Source organism: Macrosteles quadrilineatus, unplaced genomic scaffold (genome assembly GCF_028750875.1).
Source record: "Macrosteles quadrilineatus isolate MER2022 unplaced genomic scaffold, UCM_ALF_1.0 Scaffold_7__1_contigs__length_78375512, whole genome shotgun sequence".
In the NCBI taxonomy this organism is placed as follows: Eukaryota; Metazoa; Arthropoda; class Insecta; order Hemiptera; family Cicadellidae; genus Macrosteles; species Macrosteles quadrilineatus.
In genome coordinates, this window is record NW_026542600.1 from 21,208,952 (window position 1) to 21,229,742 (window position 20,791).

The 20,791-nt window shown below is 31.2% G+C and overlaps 1 protein-coding gene across 6 annotated transcripts in view; it reads left to right on the top strand.

The window, feature by feature from the left end:
• LOC128998002 (synaptotagmin-7-like) overlaps positions 1-20,791 on the top strand; it is an 800,371-nt gene that overhangs the window by 526,913 nt on the left and 252,667 nt on the right. The gene's annotated exons all lie outside the window — the stretch shown is intronic.

Sequence of the window (20,791 nt, forward strand, 5' to 3'; positions counted from 1 at the left end):
ACTGATGATTGTTGGCCTGACTTAGCCTGGATAAACAGTTCCATGAATACCCTATCCCAACACAATTGTCCCTCGCAAATATTTGTACTTTGGTTAGTAATACTCTAATTGCATTTAGACTCCAAGACTCTGCTTTTAGTAATGCATAAATTGTACTCGAAAAATTGCATGGTAGTAAAACTAAAAATAAAACTTCAGTAGAACGTCAGTAAAAGCCCATTCATGAATAGAATTTCGATTTACTACACTCTAAAAAAATTTGTAATCCGATTAGGATATTCATATTTGCATTAGGTAAACACATTAATACTGTGGGTGGCAAATACGAGTATAAATTAGTGCACAGTTAAATAGTCATTACGTTTCATTCATTTTAGTCTGTATCCAATGTAATCCTGGTTTTATTTAAAAGCAAATTTTAAAGTGGGCTAAGAAAATAACTACACACAACTGGTGAGAGTAAGTAAACTGATGAGAATAGAGAATTGCTATTAACGATTTACTAACATGAATTAATTCTAAACACACATTTTCTATGGAAAATAAAAATACACATGAGGTACAATTCCATCCGTGTCTACTTATTCTAGGTGAGGTTACAGCCTAATTTGCAAACTGTTCTGCTTCAATTGGTCTTTTACTCTACGTTGTTTCTGTTGGTTATCTATTAAGAATTCAATGATATGACATTAATTTGGCAACAAAACGAGTCACATGAAAAAGAAAGGATACACTGATATTAACATTTACACGCAGTTTTACGTAAATAGTGTATTTAACTAATCAAACTGTTGAAATGTAACAAATCAGCTTTTAAAATCATATTATTTAGTCAGTATGGCATATAACTGTGTTTTCGCGTTTTCGGTTTTCAAAACTGACTTGGTTAGCTTAGTGTAACAAGTAGTTTGATGTTGATACAGTTATGAAAGGATTGTTATTTATCACCTTCAATTGATATTATAAGTTATGGTCCTGTTTTAAACCGACAAGGTATTGGTTTGGTTCAGGCTTTGGGACAAGGTTTCTGTGTGAGAACCAAATAAATTTCATTTTCCTAAAAGCTTGTCTGCCTCGGTTATGTCGCATGGGCCTGATCCGCACGGAGGTTTCTTTCAGTAGGCCTACGGAGGTGAATTTTATTTAGCTTATTCCTGGTTCCATCGTTTTATACTTATACATATGTAGCTTTTATCAGGGAAGCAAGGTAAAATTTAAGGCCGGATACCCATATGGATAAATAAGTGTACTATTAATTTAAGTTTAACAAATTTAATTTTTATGTAGTAAATGCACAAATAAAAATATATTGTAACAGCCTTAAGACAGCAAAATTCAAACAACATTTAGGCCCGTTTGGGTAAAAGCGTATTGATTATTAATAGTTTAATAATTATTATTCATGTAAATTGTAATTGCTTGTATACAATACATACTATAGTATGTATACTATAATTGTTTGTAAACTCTATAGATTTATCCTGGCTACTAATTTTACAGCCTATTAGCTCATTGCCACTCCGTTTTGTAATGCCTCCCTAAACTGTGATGGGAAACGTCAAGCATTATTTTTACCTATAGTTTTTATTGCGGGTTCACCTATCATACATTCTAACAGCATTATTGCACCAATGGGCATAGATTTTACAATATTTACGTTTGAAACGCAAACGAAAATAATAGATTTAACTGGATGGATAAAAATAACTAGTGAATTTCTTAAGACAAAACCATTAAATTCAATAACCAAACTTATATCACTGCCCATGGCAATGACTTTACTGAAATAATATATAAAATCGTTTTAATACCGTACTTTAACTTTAGGATTGCATCTAGATTTTACAATATACCACTGTTAAATATATCACAAAAATATTACAAAAGCTATTTAAATCTTAAGCAAAAATATTACAAAAGCTATTCGAATCTTAAGTAATGCCTTCCTATCCATCTTCTTAATTGCACCCCTGATTAGATAATTAGTTACTTGGTTGGTTGTTGTTGTAGGATAATTTTTCTTAATGCTAGTTTTAAAATGTCTTTTTCGTTATATGCTTTAATATAACACATGCTTACAAGTTTTTTTGGTTATTTAAACAATGTACCAAATGTTTATACGAAATTTCAATAATTAAATGTGAAGGTTTCAGTAGATTTATCCTATTTTGAAAAAGCTGTTTTATTAATTTCTACTATGAATAGTATTTTAAATCAAACTACGTTACAAGTATAAATGATTGATTTTAAATTTTCTAATTTCCTGTCAAATCATTATTTTCCCCTGCTTTCCTGTGTTTTTAATTAACTTAAACATGGTCTTAGGCAATCTCTTCTTCAAAGAAAATGTTACTTCGACAGGTGACAGTTTCTTGGTAGTTCCTGAATTACCTTCTTCACACAGCTTTTATGCGGCGGAAATTTGTTTATTGTCAAAGTTTGTCGTACGAAGTTTTCTTTTTAAGTTTCGTTCAATATGGTTGGTAAAGAAATAATTAGATGAAATTCTGCGTCTATCCTAATATCCTTATTGCGCTTGTTACTTACATCCCACTCTTATATGCTTTTAACCTTATTATTCGGAATAGGTAATAATCGGTACAATCAATGTTAAACCAAATACCCGTTGTACCCTTACCCGTTTTAAAGTTATAGCTTATTTTTTAAGAGACTATAAATTTGTCTAAAAAGGAGGATGAGAGGAAAGCACAAGGGGGAGAAGCGAGGACTTTTGGAAATACACATCTCATTATGGTCTAACAGTATAGACAAATCCAGCTTCCCCAGAATTACTTCCGACACAAAACCTATATTGACTGGGCTATATGATATTTTATTTAGTATCCGACTCCAATAAGCTTTTATGGTAAAATACAAAACCGAAATAGTTCCGCATGTCAAAAATATCTCAAGGTGTAATTTTAAGTTGTTTTAAAGGCTAACGAATTAAAGAAGACGAACCAATGAACTCGAATTTAAGGGCACTTAATTCCTAATGCAAGGTACGTACTTAAACTAGATGGGTCAACAAGCTCAAGCGTAAAGTGTTTTATCGGATCTAAAGTGTGTCTAGTTTAAACAAGGTAAAACTTAGTAACAAACTCAGCCGGTCAGTGATGCTTAGTAAATTGTTACAATGCATTGGTGGTTCAGAAATTCTAACGCACGAAAGTAGATCCAAATTCAGAACTTGATATCAAAAAGGTTAATTGGTTTGAACGAATATTTAATACAGATTGTTATGGAGAATTTTTTTTTATTAGGGTAGTGCTGTTCTACAAATAACAATTTCAGAATTTGGTAATAAGTCTTTCATTATAAAATGACAACTGATGACAATGACACCATTTATAAACATATGACATAATTAAAAGTAATCCAACGAGGTATTATCAAATATTTATAACAATAAATTATCATTTTACCATATGATACGTCATTAAAATCAAACTGTCATGTGTGTATGTTTATTTCAAATATGATTCATAAATATCGGCTTATACTTAGGTTTTTTTATAATCATACCTAAATAGTAAAATGTTTGACTGTTCAACGAAGCAGGATTAGGATCATTCTATAAACATAAACCCCAACATTAGGAAAACCATCCAATGGATATCAGCTGTAATAATGCAATAAAATACTTCATTCTCGCCACTAGTCATATACTGTATTTCTATTTGATTAATGTTTAAGAAACAATGGTAAAATGTTACATCGAGATCGGAATAATGTATATGCATTATTTAATAAGAGTGCAAAATGCTCAATTACGTCAAGGTAATTGCAAAAACTACTTTAATTTAACACGGATTACTTTTTCATAATGCTATCATTTTTCCCGATCCTAAAAAATATAATATGATCCATGCATTACTATGAACAAGCGTTTGTTTACCTGACATAAATTAATCGGCATATCACGGAGAGAATGTTGTAAAGCTCTTAAAAATGTACGTGAAAGATATTTGTATGTGATAGCCATATTAGGAGTGTATTTTAATATTCAATGCTATATTTTATATCATCACTAATAAGTTTCGTTATTGTTTGCAGGTGAGTTTTTCAACACAATCAAGAATCGTGTAGTGTAAGTAGTTTATTCGTACACATTTTTCATAAAATATAAGTAGTCTTTACAATGCACGTAACTTTTCAAATAGTGGAGCAAAAGGTAAATGGGTCTGCTTCGTAAGATATGTTTTACTACCTTAGGGTAAGGTTAGCTTGAATATAGGTTGGAGTTATATTAAGTTGGTTTCAACCGCATTTTCCTAACATGTGTCATTCTACGGTTTAAAAATTGATAGTCGACCTTGAAACATTATAAATATTGTAATGACCGTCTATTTGACTTTTTAATATGTAACTGATATTAAAGCAGGTCCCAGTGCAATTTACAATGCATTATAAATTACTAGTGCGAATGGTATAGTTGAATTAACTTCATAATTATTGTGAATTTGTATTTGTATCTTATACTGCTTTCAGACCTGTGGTACTGTTCAGATTGTAGCATGTATAAAATATCTCATATGGAAAGTGTTTATTTAACAAGCTTTTTGCAAAGCAAAACCTATGTCATCATTGTCGAATAAAATACAAAGATGAAGATTCGTCAAATTTCCTGTGCATTTTTTTAAATATTTAGGTGTAAAAGCTGGCCCTCTAACAACAGATTTTAATCCTTGGTTTCGCTTAATAATATATAATTCAATAATTGCAACTCATGTAGACACAGACATGTAATAAAAAGTCTAAACGATTGCATCATCCTAATCATAGTTTATCTAAATACTTCCATTTATTTCAAAATATTGCTCTTACATCGTAAATTTAGCTACTCTGAATGTATTTGTGCATTTTCACGATAAATCTATCAATATTCCATTTTCCAACTAACAGTATGTTATGTATTGTATTTATAATTTAGAAGCTACAATCCATATTTTATACAAAAAAAGTATTAGTAACATAAATAGTTGTTTTGTTTACTACTATGAGTAGTATGAACTAATCAGAATAACTGATTAGTTACCTACTAAACTTTTAAATTTACATAAAACTATGTATTTTAAAATTGTTGATTTTAAATTCAAAGAGAGACGATTTACAAATCCCAACGACAAAATTAAATCAATGGATCGACATTAAAGGCAATTAATACGTTAATGATTGAACGTTGAAAGATTTAGCTTTTTTTGATGGATTAGAGTTGTAAATCTGTTACAGCTATTGTGGTATGAACAGTACTTGTTAAAATACGCGACGTTCATTTTTATTACTTATACTCATGTACGTATTATATCTCAAATTTGATTAAATAAGTCTCCATTTCTGCCTACACTTAACACGTTGTATTTATGTATCGTATTCCAATAGAAGATTCGTAAAGTGAGGTTCTTGCTTATTGAAGTTATATTAATTTATCGACAAAATATATTTAGAAATCACTTCAAAGTTTGCTAGAAGGTTTATATTATCATTGTAGGTTTACTCTGGTTATAAGGAAAAGGAACTTTCGTAGTTTTATTTTTATTTAAAAATATTACTTCACAAATAATACTCCACAATTTTAATGAGATTTATTGTGTCTTGCAGTGTTCTACACAGTAGTTGTATAGCATAATATGAAAAGAATATTCTATAAAACTAGCTTAATACATCTGCGTTAAATTTGTTTACCATACATCTTGTCTTACAAACAACTACCAAAGTGAATTGTTTTGAAGTTACAATCACAATTAGTTTATACAGGGAAGTTCTCATTTGAAATTGCCAGATCAGGTTTGATCAGGTACAAGCTAATAGGAACGTGATCTTATCTGATTAAACCTAAACCTTAACTCAGATTAACATAGATTTACACTACTTGTATAAACAGACTTGATTTACACGTATAACTTAAATATAACTTAAGTATAACTTAAATTTCACGTTTCAACCAGTAAAGATATGTGACAATTATAAAAGATGGATTAAATAATGTAAAAATTTAAAATTTGTAGAAATATTTCAACAATGATCATTCTCCATTTCGTTCAAACGGTAACTGCTGTAAGACATTACCACCATTATTAGAAATCTATCTGATTTCTTTGAGTTCAGACTTTCTAATAATTTACAGTAAATTATTGTGTATCCTTCTAAAAGAAATTTTGCTATAGATGTTATATCTGTAAAGTCTTAATTTTGTAACCAGACTTTATCCGTTTCATCAAGTCAGTTTAAGCTAATATTTAATTTATATTAATATAATATTTTGAAGTCTATACATATCTTTTCGCTAGAATTAAAAGATTAGCATTGGCAGTACTCGCAGCAGTTTTGGAAATATCAAAGAACTTGCTTTAAAAGATCTTTTAAATGAAATTGCTTTAAATTAAGAATTTAAAAGCTGTTTGACCTATGAAAATTCTCACATGTCTACCAAAAATGAAACGTTAATATGAAATGAAAATAGATAGTTTTTTGTCGTTCAAAGAAATCATATATATATATATTGATATAGATAACCAGTGATTGTATTTTAAAAACCGATATTACATTCATAGCGTTAAGTCCATTGCAAGTTATATAAATTTTGTAAATACTTAAGTAGATTTTCCAGGCAAATTAATTCTTATAACTGGTGCCAAACTAAATAAATCTAAATTTCAATTGAAACCTTAAGCAAACAGATACTGTTCATCTTTCGTACATTTATTTTCTGTTTCAGTGATAATATAATATTTACCTGCTCAAGCTTCAACTCAAAAAAGAAATACGCGTCATGACATAAGAAGAGAAATGAATGTGGATGACAGAATTGTATTTCCTTGGTGGTAACCCCGACCTTACCCCCCAATCCTTCGTCGGAAAGTTGGTTTCCGTGGAAAATAATTTAAATAAAAATCTCATATTACCCCACGTTACCTACAGGTGCATATGTAAGGGGAGCATATATTAAGTGGACACGATAATTTTAAATGTCGTCATTTATATATTAGGTCATGGGTTGATTATATAAATAAATAAATTGTTATCTTTACTGATGATTAAAACAATTTAAAATCATATCCAAATTGCAATCCGTTTAAAATGGTTTAAGGTAAATATAGTTTATGAAATTCGGTAATCACAAATTGTTTCAGGATTATTATCAGATTTACTATGAGTTTACTTTTATTTAAAATTTAAAATGCAAAACTTCTTGAAATAGTTTGACTTATTTTGGATACACAATAAATGCATCATAGAGTTTTACAGTTAAACATCATTGAATCGTAATTTCTTAGTGTATATTTTTGTTGAGTCTATGTTGATATAGGGATTCAAAATATTGAAGATTGTGTTCATCATTGTGCTATGGATAGTAGAAATATTATTATTCCCAGCATTTTTTTATCTTAGAAGGTAATCATGGCGTGGTACAATTCTATTGTTAAAAATAATACTATATTGTCTACTAACAATGCGTTTTATATTTGTTGAACATATTCATATTTCACCTGTATACCTTTGGTCACTTCGTCTCGTTCTAATATAGTTAATTAATTGCTTAGGGAAATATAAGAAATATGATAACCGTAAACCAATGCTACTTTGGTCAAAGCCTAAATATATTCCAATCTATCTGTGACGTTTTAATATATTACGTAAAATCAAAATAATTAATGGTAGCATGCATGACAATCCAGCGTGTAATACTTAAGTAAGAATTGGATTGGAATCACCCAACGTTTCTTGTATTCGATTGTAATTTTAATAGACTTTGTTTACAGAGCCTCTGATTTTTAAGTATGCAATGCGAACTTAAGTCAATGGATTGCACAAAGTACACAGTTTTTTTGTAAAAGGGCGTTTATAATGTGTGCGTTTATCACTTTTACGAACTTTCTCTAACTACAAAAACATTCTACCAAGGCGAAAAATTATGTTATGTTCACTATAACTCATTTTCGAGGTTCAATTACCCTCTAATTGCTGTCTTTACGTCAGAATGATTAGCCGATTATACAAATCTCGGCCAAGATCGATTCTCATCCCAGAATCGACCACAGTGTAATCAGTGGTTACCGCAAAGGGCTCCGATTGGTTTTGTTTGATTGGTTTGTGGGAAAGGCAGATCTGGCAGGAAGAGGAAGGATGAACCGCTTTACCACCCTTGTCCTCTCTCTATCTACTTACTCTCCTCTTTCTCACTCTTTCACCCTCTCTCTCTCCTTCTCCTAGCCATACACGCACACACCCCCATATGCTCATAAATCCAGTTTCTCTGTGTCTTTGGTTAAAATACTCTCCCACAACTTGTCCAGCGACAAAAACCATCCATCGAAATACTTATTTCCAGTTGGTCATTACTTATAAGGACTTGTCCTTATTCATAGATAATTTTTATAGCAAAAATAAATTAAGTTATGGCTTTTTTGGACATTTCTGATCACGATTACTAAACAAGTCTTCTCGACGATTTGAAATAAGTAATCGGATTGAGCCTCCTTTTAAGGGTAGTCACCAATTAATATAGTTCAAATACTTCATCAATATAAAACTTGAAATGTTCAAGGATATACCATTTAGGAGAATTAAAAGGCCCAATGGACACGAAGGTATTACCAATGAAATTGTGTAAGTTCTTCAACATCTTAATCCCTTTTAGATAAGGCCTGAAGTAAAACATTTCCTTTTGGCTAAAACCCCTAAACCGCTAAACCATAGATATATACTTCAATCACGATGAGTAAAACACTAGTTTGTTTGGATCAGATTCCTGATCAATTGGTGAGGAAGATGTAAAACCTAAAACACAACAAGATTCGTATAGAAACCAGCTAAAAATAGGAAAATTCTAACGAAAACCCATACAGAGAGGTGTATAGTAGTAGAAGAAGAAACAACAATTTCTAATTTAAAGGATGGGTAGGCGTAGTCAAACGAATTGGATACATCTGCAGAAGGGGACAGAAAAAAAACAAAATGAAAATAATAAAAACAATTGTAAATGAGTTGTGGTAACATCTATTCAAATCTTTTAAATTACATGAAACTAAAGCATTTTAAGATGAGTAGTCTGCCAATATTGTCAGAACTCTAGATTTCTTTGAAGTAGCAGTTTACTCTGCTACTCTAAGTGATTTGTATAGTGCTCTATGCTCTTTATAAACAAATAAGTACGCCTATTAACTAGGTACCACTTGTAGTTTACTGTAATCTAGTTTGTCTACAAAGAGTGTTATCATAATAGCCAAGTGATGAGAAATGAGTTAGGGTTTTACGTTGCCCAATCATTATCCTTTTAATTTGGTAATAATCTTAGGGATAGTAATCTCGTATATTGAGGATTAGCTGTTTGTGTCGGTCAGGACAAAAAGTTCAAGATGTAGAAGCTATACAAAGGGTGAAGTGTTATATCAGGATAAGATTAGAACACAATCCTATCTGCAAAAATTACTAAATTTAATTTGAATGTATGAAATCGATCAACTGTAGTCGCCTCTTTTATCCAGCATGGCTATTAACAATAGCTACTACAATGCTTAAATCGTACAGAAATATAATAAACTATTACCAAATATGCATAAAGGAAATCTTTTGATAAAATTATTAAATTAAATAACCTTTTTAGTTTTTCATCATTAGACATGTTTGGTGGTATATGTTAAGTGGTTATTTAACGGAACTATAAAATAACGTGAGCCCAGTGTAAGTAATATTATTAAATGGTTAGGTACCTACCCTCTCGCACTTTAGTCTGAGACTAATACGTGTGATCTTGTCGTATTCAAATACACTAAATGGGTTCAAGTGTGTTTAGGTACAGAAGATATTATTCTAAAATCGTGTATTTTGTATGTCCCTTTAAATTATATATATATATAACCATAGCTGAAGCCATAGTACACAGATTTTAAATAATATTTAACAAATTCACATAAACCGAACACATAATTTAAGTTCACATTTATCGGACCATAATCCAAAACAATGCTTCAACTGGAATGTAGCAAACATAACCTATGTTAATTGTTTGATGTATTATTAATAGCTAAACGTTGACCTTTGCCTCAAACTACTTATGCAATTCCATTTCAAATGGTTCGGTTGAAAGCACTGTGTAGTGATCAACAAACAATGCAAGTTCCCTCATCATCTTTTCTCAAGCTGTAATATTGCAAACAGTTTTAAATGAATAAAATGATATTACTGAACAGTTAGTGAAACTTTACATTCATTACCACAGCATTTTTATTAATATTTCGTACAAATCATATTAAAATCCCCTTAGTTTTAACACTAAGTGTTTTGGGTAATCACACACGTGTAACAAATACTTAATTTATCAAAATTATGGTTACGTAGTTTTACTGTTGGATTAAAATTACATTTCTTCCACTTTATTTCGCCAATATGTTTAGCGTGTAAGGTGTTAACAGATTTTAAAGGATCAATCTTCTTCAAACTGTTACTGTCAGTTAAAATTAAACACTAAAATTGTGACGTTATATCGATTTTATCATATCTCGTATTATAAGAGGCGATATTATATTGATAATTGGTCTTGATCAATATATATGTGTTCCTTTTATCTATGGTGTTAAGTACTTGATGTTAATAATCATCAAAACACTTTTTGTTCTACCTAGAATGAAGAACACTTCACGAAAATGAGTTTCGCAAACAGAAACCTTTAAATATAAGAGTACGGTTGTGATTTTAGACATAAACATTCGATAAGCCTAGACATCTTTGTATTCTGGACTCGCTGGGGTATATCTTGATCATCCCACTACAGTATGTGCCTTGGGAATGAGGAGTTAAGGTCATTGGTCGTTGTCATGTGTCGAGTCCAGACTCTGCCTTTAATCTCGCTCTCTCTATCTATCTCTCTGTCTCTCTACCCCTGCCTTTTGAATATTCAGGGCACAACCGACATGCCCGTGAGTCTTTGAATTGTTGGGCAAAATTGTCGTCAGCCAAGGAATTCTCCCACCTGTTAAAGGCGTACTTACCAGCATATTGATTCATGCCTTCCACCATAAAAATTAATACGGCATAAGTACAACAATATATTTTAACAGGTTTACATGCTATAAAAATTAAATAATATTTAATGTGTTTATCAGAAACATAAACTTCCCAGTGATCGGATTGATTTATTATTCGGTCAAGATTGTTTATCATTGATTTTCATTTTAATATTTCCGATCACATTTTGTTGTATGTATTACAATTTTACATTAGAATTGAAACCATATGGAAACAAGCTCTTTCAATTTGGATTTCTGATCAATAATTTCAAAATTTAATGCATATGAAAATATCATTAAAATTACAATTGTACGTACATTATTTAATTTTATCCTTCAACAATACTAATAACCTGAAATCTTCTTAAAATCTTAATCCATCTGTGTAAAATACGAAGCCATGAGCAACCAGTGAATATAAATCCTCTTATGTATGAAAACATGTATTTCATTGGCGTTACAGTTAAATGGAGCATCGCTGTTGCTTTGCATTATTTAAAATTCCTTGTAGTAAAAAATTATGTTAAATATCCACAGACATTTTTTGATGAACTTAACTAAAGGCAATTCATAAATTGTGTATACAAAAGTACATTATAGCTAGCATGGTTTGTAGGAGGTTATTAAGCAGTAAACATTTACTTACAATGATTCAGAGGAATCTAATTTACACATCAAGTTTATGCCCAACTTGAAGTAACAGGCACACATGATTATCTAATTAGCATCAAATGAATATAACCACCTCGACATTACAAACTTGTTTAAACCATTCAAAATTACTCCAAGTGAAATCGATTGCAAAACGTATTCAATCCTAATTCTATGAAATTGGACTGCTGAAGATACTTTGCAGGTTTTGCCTGAAAATAAACGTACAAGTTCGGTACAACCTCATTAGTCTAGGCCCAGTAGAACGCTTTGCTAAATTAAGATGTTTTCAAATTCGTTTTAGCGTCATTGTAGCATTATTATGTCATTAAAGTTCAGCCATTCCCCTGTATATCACGCAAAATAATTATTAATGAAGTTTTTAATTTATTTATTTTAGATGTATTCGATCAGTGGGATGACCATTATTGGTCTCCAACGACTTATAGCATATCCATAACCACGATGAAAGAGATTCTTCCTATTATGTGACAATTAAAACATTCACGTAGTCATTCTTAGAAAGCACTCTAATGGTAGTATCATGATATGTCAGCCATTATACAAGTTTAATGCGTTTTTTTTTGGACGACCTAGAACACCAAGTAGTTGGGATTTCAAAGGAATTATTTAGCAAAAACTATAGATTTTATGGTCAATATCCTATTTCCATATTTTTGAGCCTGCTACGTATATTAAATAGATCCTTTCCATATATATTGGTAACTAAAAGGTTCTATAGTTACAAATTAAGATGTCAATATACTTTTTTCATATTACACAATACATATGCTGCACCATAACAACGTAAACCGTAGTGCGGATGATGCAGCGTCTAGCTCAATCGAAATACAAATCAAATTACATTTAAACCCGTGGAACTGTGATAAAAATACAAAAAAATAAAGAGTAGTGCAAAGGGATGGTTGGTTTTCATCAGCCCCTATCGGATGTGGACGGACAATGCTGGTCTTGCGAGCTGTATTCGGTCATAGTGGTCAGTTCTTCTTAATATAACACAGAGGAATGAAGAGTACCAAATTGTTACAATATTTAGTTCCGTTCTTCAATAATTGTTAGTTTTACTTTAAGTAAATAAATATTTATTGGTATCCATTTTACAATTAATTACATTATAAAACATTTTCAAACACATCATTTATTTGTACATCAAAATTACCAAACCAAATAGACAGATCAATCTGGTCAATATGGAGATCAGATCAAAACGGTCAAAATATCAAAACTAAAATGCAATAATTTATGAGGTCAAATGCTATTTCATGGCATGGTATAAAATATTCAAGTTCCTAAGAAGCAGAGAACTTCACCTTACCATACATTAAACATTCCGGCTTCAAATCAATGTTGCACGTGACGTCTGATTTCTGTTGACAGATATTTCTTTAGGATAATCAAGAATGCAACACACTGTTCATGAACAGTTAAACCTTAAATGTTTCAGAGGCTTAAGAGGAAATAAAAATATCAAAAGGTCACAGTAGTACTGTAAAAGTATTAATAATGTATAAGTGTCAGTTCTTCAACGTCCTCAATCCATTACGAAGCAGCCTGAAGTAAACATTTTCTCTGTTTCCAAAACGCCACTATAAAATCAATAGTGGCACCGAATAAAATAAATAAATTAAAACCACCAATTTACGATGAATTCTATTGTGACTTTTGTAGTGAAACTGGTACATTAAATAGCACAAATTTATCCTGTGAAGCCCCCATATGTAAGTTTCATTAAATTAGATATTTTATTTGCTGACAAATCAGTTAATGACACTTTCCATCATGCTATAATATAGTAGTAACCTCAAAGTAAAAAGCGACTAATATTACTGCAATGACAATAATATTTTTTTTACTCTACAGTCATATTTAAGGCCATAATAATCAACAATGACAAATCATTCGATGATTTATAAACTACAGCAGAACGAAAAATTGGTTTTAAATCTTTTGAAAAATATTATACAAGCAATGCCATCGTCAACAGAGTATTAATCAATATTGTGGTGCTAGTTTTGTTTTTTAGGGTATCATGAGTATTGCTAAAAAGTTCAATTAAATACGACTAGCTGTAACCCGCGGGCTTTGCCCCGTTTAACTTCTTAATTTTCAAGATTATCTCGTTCGCATGGCTCAATCACGTCCTAGTTGAAGTTTGTTCGCTACTCTCACTCACCTTTAGGTTGGAGCTCGTTCGCTACGCTCACTCACCTTTAGGTTGGAGCTCGTTCGCTACGCTCACTCACCTTTAGGTTGGAGCTCGTTCTCTGCGCTCACTTGCCTTCAGGTTAGCTCGTTCGCTACGCTAACTCGCCTCCAGGTTGAAGATCGTTCGCTACGCTCACTCACCTTTTGGTTGCAAATTAGCTGTTGTCATAAATGTAAAAGAAATAATAGTGCTGCACCCTGTTGGTAATCCTTGTAACTTTAATGCTATTGAACATCATAGAACAGAACCAACTTGTTTAATTGAAACAGCTGTTAAGATTCAATAATTCAATTTCTCATAAGGTTAACATGGGAAACTCCAGAGCCACTGGGGTGGAGCCCGAAAGGATTTTTGAAATAAGAATATGCCTATATGTTAATCGGGAATGTGAGCTATCATCATGCCAAATTTCAGCCCAATCCGATCAGTATTTTTTCGCGTTCACTTGTCACAAACATACATCCAAACTTTCTCATTTATAATATTAGTAGGATATACCACACTCGATTGTATTTTGTCAACATTCTAGGAATGCTGTTCAAAGGTTTATTGCAGACATTTTCCATCACGAATGTCCACATTCGTGATGGAAAATGTCCGCAATAAACCTTTGAACAACAATAACTCACTATCACCAACAATGAACTTCAAACAAAGAATTCTATGAATGTTTGTATTATGTTGATTCTAATGACGTATGCATAGAGTGGTCTAAAAGAGGCGCTTTCTTGGCCGGTTCATTCTCGAAATATAAAATATATTATCTCTTAGTAATTGAGGATACCAAATTAAACCCAAATTGTACAAGTTTGCAGACATACATGCTATTTGACTGAGTCGATGGCTGAGCTACGTTTAACTTTTAAAAAGTCCAAAATGGTAATTATTTATAATTTATTAGTTTATTATATTTACTGTACAATTACTATTGGCTTGATCCTTATTTATGATTTGGGTTTTTATTTGTGTAAACTACATTATTTTATAATTACTTTAATGATTCCAATAGTTATTTAACTATTTACTAAATTCTTTGTCCTCAATATTATGATCATTCTTAATTTCTGCCATTAGAATTTCACAAGTAACTATTTGGTGCGTCATTGATGTTCCTGTATGTATATATTATTGGACTTTATCATAACTAGTTTTTAGATCACAATCTCTCAATAATCTTTGAAAATTTAAGTGAGAGTCGTGTTTATACGTATTTATTTTATCATTAAAACGCCATTCATGTCAGAGTTATTACATTGATATGAGTATCGGTGTAGTTTAAGCCTTAGTTCTCTGTTTTCTGCATTAAATATATTTTTAATTTTATTATAAGCTAATTTATGCGTTAATCGAAATAAGAGAATAATTAGTCTATTCAAGGAATATCATAAAAACTTGTTTGCATTAGTTATGCCATAATCTCTTAGTAGTTAACATCAAAAATAAAAACATAACGGAACTTTCTTGAAAATAAGTGCAATGAAGTAACTAGTACCGGTTGTCTTAAACAAAGACGTAAAAAAGTGTTATGATAAATTTATCGAATCAAAAAATATCTGCTGTAACAGAACACATCTTGTTACATTTCAATAATTATGTGTTAGCTTTCTAAACAGATGATCTGAAATAGTTGGTTAGAAGCGAATACAGGCTCGACACTCCCACAAACAACGGATCAATTGCTTTTAACGAATTTCCCATACAGGGATAGAAAATAAGCTTTGACCGTAGGTCTCAAAGTAAGATCTGGACTCGGAACTGATTTACTTAATGCTTTTGCGGTTCCAAAAGGCCAAAAACACCAACCGTTCAAATTCTAATTAAGACTGGCTCAACATTTACACACAGCTAATATGGTTGATAATGTCGTTGTTTTTTTCAGCTATTCCAAAACTTTCATCATACTAAAATACTAATTAAATAATATTAATGATAAAGAATAAATAAATAAATAAATAAAAATAAAGAAATGACATCTGCCAACCACGTAGACGGATTTATAAACCACTACGGTTGAGTGTCAAGAACTTGGGCTTCCTGTGAGGAGCCTAGGTTGGTAATTATTTTCAGATAAATAAAACATGATTATTGTTTAATATAACTCATAATACAAACATAATAAAATATAACTAAAAGGCAAACTTAATATTTAATTGAAGATATAAAACTTTCATAGAAAAAATTACAATCGAAAAAGCCGATGTAAAATTAGACATGTTCATCAAATCAATTTAATATACTATAGGAAAATAAAATACCGAATAAAAGCGAAGGAATTAAGTGAATAAAGGATGTGCAGAGAATTGGTCCTGGGAGCCGAGTCTGCTTGAATATGTGGTATTTGTGAAGCAATAGAAGCTACGATAATTGCTAGCCTTTAGTTTTCCTTAGCCCAAACACTTCTGTTTCTCTTTATTTTGAGTTTATTTGAAATTGGAGCATTCGTGTTTTTTACAAGTACAATTGTTGGTCTTTGAAAACGTGATAAAAGGATAGCATGTTTGCATTATTTATGTTGTAACATGATTTTTAAGTCACATGTTTTAAAGACCCTTATAAAAAAAAATAATAAAATAATTTAAATGAAAAATAAATTTACCTACGACCGTTTTTTACTAGTGGTTTTCAGTTTAGTTCTTAGATTTGAAAAGAATCACAACAGCATTGTGTACTTACTTCACTGAATTTTTTCCCGAGTAACGGACCAATGAGACACCGAGGATTGAGACAAAAGAAGGAAAACTGTAATGCTTCGAACTTTAACTAATCAGCTGTTTAGACCAATTCAATCGCTAATGAGTGGTGCAATTAATGGTTGGTAAAATGAGTAGTTACATCACTGTCACTGGCAAGGTTATAAACGAAAACATGACACTTATTAGAAGTAAGGAGTAGTGATTGTTAGCAATTAAAAATCGGTAATAGGTAAATTGGTGTACGCAACTAGCATAAATAGTCTTAACGACACTCGAAGAAGTTTCTTTTTAACGACTGATCAAGTTATGCCATGATATCATCAAGTGCGTTTTGTTGAAATTAAATTCTTATTTCGAAACGGATTTGTTATAGAATATTTGGAATGAAACCTTGATGAAATTGGTAGTCAAAGGATACCGGTACTCATTTTTTAAATACTAGTATTTTAAATTTTAAAATCAACTTAACAAAACCATAAACGTCTATACATGTTATAAGATATTGGATTCGCAATATTTTTCACTGGTTTTTCATAAAACTTGCCTAAGAGATTTGAAACTCCTCCATTTTGAAAATCCTTATTGTAAAAGAAACAGTGAAAATATATATAATAGATTTGAGTACTTTTTCAGAAGTTAGAACCTGAACAAAATCTAAGTAAAAAGAAAAAAAAATCTAAAGTTAATACGTATAGCTATGCACAAATTTTTAACCTAATCTTATTAAAAATACGATTGCAATTGGACACTCCATTAATAATAAAAAAATATATAAAACAAATGAAAAAGCTGGTGCGTATACTTCAACACTATTAGTTACCAGAAATGTAGGGAAGGGTTTTCCATAACTTTTAACAGCTTAAAACTTACCTGCCTTGTAAAAACTTTATGCCTGCTGTTTCTTATATTAAAAATATATTTATTCCTGCGCATTTTTAACCTTATCTTTGTTACATCCCTTTGAGATAGAAATATTCTGCTCCATGTTTACTTGCGTGAGGCCATTTCGTAACGTTTGTTTTGGGCCATTTGATATTTTAGGGTTCATGTTTTCCAAGCGAAACAACGTCTCCATACTTGTATCACATAACGTAAAGCAAAATGTCTGTTCATTCCATATTTACTTATTTATTTTACCTATACAATGATTACTAGAAAAGTGGTTCGTTTCTTTCTATTGCACATAAAGGTAGTATCAATTAAATATATTTTCGATATCATACATAAAATGAACTAAACCAAATATATACACAACTCTAACAACAAACGAGCAAAAAACATTTATTTCATGTACAAACATCGGAGATTTCTTAACTTATTACCACTATCATGAATATATTTCCTAATATGGGTAAGAAGAGTAATAAATATAGGTGTGTAGATTATATAGTATTTGAATCGAATGATTTGTCCTGCTTAGATGTTATGGGAATAAGGTTACAGAATTCCACGTTTGTGTAAATTTGCAAGAGACCCTCTTCTAATAAATATTAATATTTACATGTTATTGATTATTTTATTATTTTGGTCACTTATGACTCAATTTACATTTCTATTTTCTTTTATGGCAAACATGTCATTAAATTTATATTTTCATACAGCATCAACATTTCTATGCACATATACAGCTATACAGCTATTTTTTAAGACTATTTTTGACATTGGTAATAAACGGGATTACCCAAGAGGTACTTGGAATCTTGCGCCACTTATATTTAAAAGGTATATAAAATAGTATAAATAGCAATTATGAATTAATCAATGTCAACTCCTTTGGGAAAAGACACATTTTACCTCTAATGTCAAATATATGCTGAATTTAAAATGTGACAGCCATTCTTAGGATGTGCCAACTGAATGTTGTTCCAGATTTTACTGTTGATTGTATGGATCTAATTTTCTTCTCTATACCCACCTCTCTACGATTGGCTGTGGAATACTACTTGCACAAGAGGATTAGCACTGTTCTACCATAACAATAAAGACAGTTCCTGAAAAGCTACAACCACGTAGTTAGTCTAGGGATAGTTTTACTTCACAATATTACAAAATGGGTTTATTCATAGATATCTTCGGAATAGGTATTGTCCAATCGAGTAAGAGGTATCAAAAACAAAGCGACGGTGGGTTTATAAAATAAATATTATGTTTATTATGTTATTATGTTTACCGGCCGGTGGGCCGATACGCCTTCTCAACATTCCAATATTTGCGCCCTCGTTAAAGAAAAAATTAATAAAAAATTTAAAAAAATGAGACGAGATGTGTTTTTAGAAAGCAAGAGGAAAAACCTAGAGTAAAAGTTTCAGCAGTGAATAGCAAAACATAAAGTCGGGTGTGAGACCTGAATAGACACTGTCGACAAGCGAGAGCAAAGCAGCTCTTCTCTCTCGTACGTGTAGGCCTACTCCGAGTGGAAGGCACTTTACCCTGTGGTTTAAGGTACTTAAAAACAGCTGTCCTCTTCCCGCGTCATTTTACGCCGAACCCGAAAAAAACTGTACTGCGACTGCATCCGACATCGGTCGGTTTCACGATGTCGTCTGTGGTAAACAACTAGTGAAGATAATTTAATATTATTCATATTTGTTATAATATTTAATTATTGCTCACACTATAACTATTTCACTTTAAGTCACATTTAATTTTTATCAATCTCAACTCAACTCTCTTGTAAAATGGCGTTTGCCGTGCATGTAATAAATAAATAAAGAGTGTGAGCTGCCAATTAAAATGTGTCTCTCTTTAGTGAGTGTCTGATTTGTGTCTCTGTGTCGAAAACTTCAATTTATTTTTATATTATTTACCTACACAGGAAACATGAACGAAAGCAGTATTGTAGAATCACTACTTTTACAAAATTTAAATTAGATTTAGTGACAGTGTATTTGTTAAATTAACCATTACACAGTAAAGGTTAAACAGTAAACATTATTTTAATACCGTATGTGGCTACCGCCTATTAATTAATTATTTCAATATGCACTATGGCACTAATTTGGTCAACTTTCCTATTTTACTTACAGATAGCCAGCTCAAAATACCTTCGTAGTTCTCTCTAGGCTATTTCGTTTGTAGAAATAGGTTAGGTAGGCCTACTTTAGGGTTACAGTTTTGACTTAATGTAATGCTAAAAAAGTTTAAGTCAATAAATTGGTTTTGTTCACAGTGAAAGCATATTGTTTGTGTTAAAATAATTTCATAGAAATCTAAAATATATAACTTCTGTTATTTACAGTGCCAAAAAATACAACAGTTGCAAGTTCAGGTTGTAAACAGGAAGCAAATGATTTATATTGTATGCATGCAGCCAAGTCATGCAAGGGAAAATAAAGAAAATACACAAATATAATACGAAAGAACCTAAGAAAATCATTTGTATTTTTATTTTTGTTAGGATATTTACTGTCAGAATAGCACCAAGTCGTGTGGGTAAATAGTCTAAATTTTGTAAACCAAAACATTGACCAATAGTGTCAGTTATCAGATTTCTGATTTTCCACTGTTAATGCCTCTAGATTTCCTAAAAATGCGAGTTTACAGGTATAATTTTTAAAAAATTTTCCGGGGGAGGAACCCCGGACCCCCCTCTGTACAGTATTCCATACGGTATTCCATACCCCCCAGACCCCCCGGTTGGCGCCTTCGGGCTGGTCAAGGTTTACGCCCTAATAGTACCCAGTCCGCCCCTGTTTATCATATACCAACCAAATCCTAACCACCACTATTATAGCACATCCATGAACATAGTTATAAATTCTACTTCAGTATTTAGACTAGTATGGCTCACATAATTAGAGACGGATACATATCGATTTGCAACACTACAAAGTCCAGAAATGCAGTAACAGTATTCTAAATCAGCCTACTGACAGAACGACTGAAACAAAACAAAACGTATCTTACCGACAGTGAAATTTGTACATGGCAACTTTCATTATTTAAATTTCAATTCATTAAGCCTTTAAATTAAGACGGCATTGATTGTTTTTCTATGAATTATTATTAAATTCTCCTGAAAAATACTAGTTTAACTTCTAAATGATAAATATGTTTTACAATAGAAAAAACAATGACGACTCCATTGGATTTAAGGATTTCCCCTAGTACATTGGATACTTAATTGTGTGAGAAAGTCTCTTTTCGGACAAAGAAGACTGCAAGGATATTGCAATATAAATTACCCCAACAAACATTTAAGTAAATAAATA